At 33.6% G+C, this 5,941-nt stretch overlaps 1 pseudogene; it reads right to left on the minus strand.

The window, feature by feature from the left end:
- Nucleotides 1-1,355: 1,355 nt before the first annotated feature.
- LOC130497403 (uncharacterized) lies at nt 1,356-2,326 on the minus strand (annotated as a pseudogene).
- Nucleotides 2,327-5,941: the final 3,615 nt, after the last annotated feature.

Here is a 5,941-nt window from a genome sequence, read left to right on the forward strand (position 1 = left end):
CCTCTCCGACACCTCACTTTTCATACTGAAAGTTCAAGGGAAATTTATATATGTCTTGGTCTACGTAGACGACATACTTGTTACTGGAACTGACTCACATCTTGTTCAGCGTGTTATCACTCGCCTAGCGAACAGATTTTCTATCAAGGATATGGGGGATCTTAGCTACTTTCTCGGCATTGAGACGAAACGTACTTCACAAGGAATGCATTTGATGCAAAAGAAGTATATAACCGATCTCCTAGCTAAGGCGAATATGCTGCATGCTAAGCCAGTGGCAACACCTCTTCCTACGCATCCAAAGCTTACTCTGAACTCTGGCCAACCGCTGACTGATCCTCATGAGTACAGACAACTAGTTGGTAGTCTGCAGTATTTGGCACTAACGAGACCAGACATCTCCTATGCAGTGAATCGTCTCTCTCAGTTCATGCACAAGCCGACCTCAGATCATTGGCAAGCTCTCAAGCGAGTCCTACGTTATCTCTCTGGAACCTTGACTCATGGGATTTTCTTGCGCAGAGATAACTCCACCAATCTCCATGCGTTCTCTGACGCAGATTGGGCCGGTGATTCCGACGATTATGTCTCCACCAATGCATACATCGTCTACATTGGATCTCATCCTGTATCCTGGACTTCGAAAAAGCAGCAAGGTGTTGCACGCTCTTCTACGGAGGCAGAGTATCGAGCTGTGGCGAATACAGCTTCTGAATTACGATGGGTCTACTCTCTTCTGACGGAACTTGGCATCAAGGTCTCTGCAATTCCTACGGTCTACTGTGACAATATAGGCGCCACATATCTCTGCGCTAACCCGGTTTTTCACTCGAGGATGAAGCATATCGCTATTGATTATCACTTTGTTCGTGGACAGATTCAAAAGGGTGTCTTACGTGTCTCTCACGTCTCAACGAAAGACCAACTAGCAGATGGACTCACAAAACCGTTAGCTCGAGCACCCTTTCAAACTATACGAGGCAAGATTGGTGTTGCTTCAGCATCACCATCTTGAGGGGGCATGTTAAGGAAATATGATATAGTTTGAGGATCTCTTTGTAATTAGTTTATACTTGTATTTACCCTATCTATACCTCTGTATAAATACTCTCTCTAAACCTAATAATACGTTTAAGTCTTGTACTCTATATTATTTATGTTACCGAATGGAACCAACGAACACTATTAATCAAATAAAGTATACACAACGGCAAATGCTTTTTTTGGTTACAAATAGATTGCAAATAAACTTGGTTCTATTTTTATATCATTTAAGACAGACTAATGCTTGTGTTACAAAAAAAAAGTAAGACTAATGCTTTTTTTTGTTCAAATAGATAATAAAAGAAACTTCATGTATAAATTCATGTTCTTATTGATCTCAATCTTATCTCAGAGTTTAGTAAATTGTATGTTCTCAGCACCAAATCTTCAGGAAAAGAACTGGAATTTTTTTTGATACAGAGAATCATGGAACTAAAATATGGAGCAAGTGATTGCACACAATGTTTGTCAAGTTACTGTTTCTCTTTCAATAATAACCGGTGAAGGTGAACCCTCTGCCGGTGATTTCTCCTGTGCAGTACCCGTCAAAGCATTCAAGACCAAACAATGCAGCGATTCCAGCATCTTCTACCTTCAGATCGCTTCTGTTCTTCCATAAGAACTTTGCGTAGTCTAGAAAGTTTCATAGCGTTTGGGATTGCTGTAAAAATAAGAAGTTGAAAGAGTATCAGATACTGAGTAAAGAAGCCACACATAAAAGCTAATGCCCACTGCCCAACACTCTTCAAATTTTGTTTTTCTCACATAAACTTCGATCCCAGTACTCTTCAATTCATAGTGAAATAAAGCTAGTGATGGATGGAACAGATTCTCTCTATATGAACCAAGCACCAAGACTAAGAAATGCAGCAGGAGCTAAAACCATCATCAAAGAAGATGCAATATACTGAGAACTATAAATGTTACTATTCTGGACACAACCCAAGTTTCTCCATGTCTGCAGAAGCAGCATTCATGCCTATCTTACATCTCAATCAAGGAAATGAAAAGGATGGGGTTTTTGAGAAAGATATCTCTCACTACCTAGAATTGGTCGTATGACCGTGAAAACATTGATAGACATATAAGGAGAAGAGAGGTAAGGAAGGGACCTAGCATGACGGGTGTAAAGAAGTTGCTTAGACAACTCTTGGCACTTCTCTACAGTGGCAGGCTCCTGGATAAAGTGTTTGTTCTTCTCAAGCAACTGCCTGTAGCACAAATTTCCATGCTTTCCCACAAAATCTGAAGCTTCACATACGTTAGCATACTTACCCAAAAATTAATTACTTCGTTAAGCTATCTTTTTTTATTATACATGTTATTTAGTTCATCTTTTACATTTGTGTCAAAATAGAAATGTTAACCAAAATAAACCAAATTTACACATCAACTCATTTTCCTAAGCGAATCTCTTTCTTACAAAACAACTATGATGGAGCTCTCTATTCTTCATCCAGAATGCAAACTACACAAAAGGAAAAACAAATATCTCCGGTGGAAGCATTTAAGTTTACTTTAATGCAATTTAATGTATGCAAATTGATTTTTTTACCTGCACTCGCGTCTCTTGCTCTCTCTTGAGTCTTCCATAATTCTTCAGGAAATGACAACGTACAAAAAAGAAGTTGTTCCAGTGGAGGCAAGAGGCTTTTGGTGGGATTCTTGAGGGATAATGTCTGGTTCTGAAAGATCAAAGATGATGCTTTGATATGCCCTCGCATGTCTTTCCATTTTCTTTTTGGCCTTACTTCTTCCTTGGCTCAACCAGATTGGTTTTCCTGATGTATAAGAAAGCTGTTAAGGTCACAGATCATTCTGCTCTAGACTCAAAAAGTATTTGAAAAATCCAACTACAACACCTTTCCCATTGGTATCCTCGTTTCAGGGGAATATATCGTGTCACACTTGGGGCTGAATCTGTAAAAAAACAGTCAATGGAGCACATTTGATCTAAATCTGGATAGAAATGTGTAGGAGTAGCGAGGATGAGCCTTACCTCTTTGTAGGTGGGATCTATCTTTGCAACCTGAGTCTCCATAGCGAAAGTAATCTCAAGATACATGTCTCGAGTTTTGCCTATCAAACCATTAGCTAGACTGAACCGCTTGTCGGACTCACCTAACTACAGAGAAACGACACCGATGAATCAAAAAAACGTTACACAATATATATGAAAGAAGTAAAACTAAATGGTGGAAGAACATCAAGCTGACTTCAAACAGAAAGAAGGAGAGATGGCCGTTTCACAGAAACTAAGTTTTCTAAGTTGTTTTCAAGGATTGAGAGGATGATTTGCAAGGGAAGAAGGCTTACCTTTTATAGGTGTTGATACACTGCCTACCAGAAGAAAAATTTGCATTGAATGTCAGATCGTGATTGATGTGGGTCAATGGAGTTAAGAAGGTGATCAAACCGATGAATCTGTAATCAGAATGTTTTGATTGATTATGCGGAAGACAAATCGACGCATTGAAGAAACACGAAGAGATCCTTAAAGTCGATTTTAATCTCTTGACAATCTGGGAACTCCATTGTTGGTGTCAGAGAAGGATATGAACTTCGTTGTCGTTGTCGGAGGAGATTGAATCCTATATTTTGTGAGAAGACGATGAAGACGATAAGAGTTTTTCCATATCAGGTTTGACAACTTGAGTAAAATAAAAGTCAAACAAAAGAAGCCCACAAATATTATAGATAACTTGTTAATGAAACGCAGAGTTGAGCGAATAGGACACGTGTTGTTATCTTGTTAATTGAATTTCCTAGCTGGAATCATAAGTGGATGAATGAGGAGAGATTAAACTCTTCTTTATATAAATAGATAGATAGATATATATTTTTAATATATCTATAATTTCTGCTGTACTTTGATAATGTTTTCCATGAACACCAATACTTCAACGTTCATCAGTTTTTGTACCACAAACGATTTCATCATCAAACATTATACACAAGCTTCAAACTGAAAAAAATTCAAATCAGCTAAATTTTCGAATCAACTATACCAGTGTCAAAACAATTTTAGTTTTTACCGCATAGGATACAAAGAAATCTAAAACAAATTTAGTTTCAAAAAGAAAAAAAATCTAAAACAATTTTTTAAAAAGAAGATAATTTGTTTTTAGATACAAAATATCACGACAATCTCATATTTTGAATTATATGATAAAAAGTATTAACGACAAATTTACATAAAATCTAAACAATAATTTTAAAATCAAGTGGTTTGGAAATATTTCCATGATCCACGAAGTTAGGTAAATTTTTGGTATCTTATCGGTTATCATACAGAGTATATTATTCGAATCTTCACCTTAATTATCCAAATTTTGTGGCAAAAACATAAACCTAAACTAAATATTATTATTATAAATATACAAATACCAACGTCAATTATATACTATTCACAGAATAAAACGACTTTGCTCATTAATAAACAAATCGATGGTTTTCTTTAAAGGTAACTAGACCTTGACCCGTCCGACCGGGCGGGTATTTATTTTCTATTTTAAAATTTTGTGTTTATATTAAATGATGAATTTGTAATATTTGCACATAAATTCCGATTGAAAATTAATTTTTGCAGTTATAATAAAACTTAAAATTAAAAGCTTAATAAAATATTTTGATACATAATTTAAATTTCTTAATAAAAATAATATAGAGGTGGGTCATATTTTTTTCCAATTTCAAAATCTTAGCATCCCAATAAAATAAATTTATAAATACATAAAATATATAAACCATATTTGGAACAATATTTCTATCAAAATAAATTTGTTAAAGAAAAATAATTTAGCGATGTTGTTGTTTATTTCTAGAGTTTGACCCGTGACCGTATAAATATTTGCTTTCATTTTAAATTTTTATTTGTACTAATGGTATAATATATATATATATATTTAAATTAAAATGTATTACATAATTATTAATAAAACATTTTAAAACATAACAATTTTATTTATTATTATATTTTGTGATTTTGATCGTCTATTATATCACAGTGTATCATATAAACAAATCCAACATTTATAACTTATTATATTTATATTATGAAACCATTATACTAATAATATATGAATAAATTATTTTATATTTTATTTATATATTATATAAATTGATTATGATGTGTGATTTTTATTTTATTATTTATACCAATAAATATTAAAAATATTTAACATGTTAAAACGAAGTATATTGGGAAATCTATTTTCGTAAATATTTGATTAAGAAAATCTATTATTTAAATTAAGAAAATACATTAAATGCTTAAATCTATTATTTAAATTAAGAAAAGATAAGCATACGTAAATATATGTTCAATAAAGACAAGTATACTTAAATAGAGGAAAAGACAACCATACTTAAATATAGGTTCAATAAAGACAACTATAATTAAGGAAAATGCATTTACAAATCAGAAAAAACAACTATAATTAAGAAAAATTAATTTATTACTTCAGCGGCATTCCAATGTAAATAACTTCAAAAACTTAGGGGCATTTTCAAAGTGTACTTCTATTTTAATAGTATAGATACATTTCTCAAAAATGATAAGTCCCTCAGAAACTTGATGGCGAATAGATGAGTGTTCTGAGTTTATATCAAGGTATTCTTATATACCATTCGTGGTTCTTTTCCTCCAAGTCAAGACTGTCGCAGACTCAGTGTTATATCTCTTAGGTAAATAAGCATGCCATGCTCTAACTCCTATGATATATCTCTCAAGGTACAAATATACACACTACACACTCTGTATAATCCATGTGTCGATTATATGATTTTAGTTTGGGTTTAATCCATAATAAAATTGTTTGATTGCAAACTTGTATGTTTAATCTCTTGAGTAGGTTGGGAACACAAAATCTGGGGAGAGCGTGAAGGTTTTACTCTT

This window comes from Raphanus sativus, chromosome 1 (assembly GCF_000801105.2).
Source record: "Raphanus sativus cultivar WK10039 chromosome 1, ASM80110v3, whole genome shotgun sequence".
Taxonomy (NCBI): domain Eukaryota; kingdom Viridiplantae; phylum Streptophyta; class Magnoliopsida; order Brassicales; family Brassicaceae; genus Raphanus; species Raphanus sativus.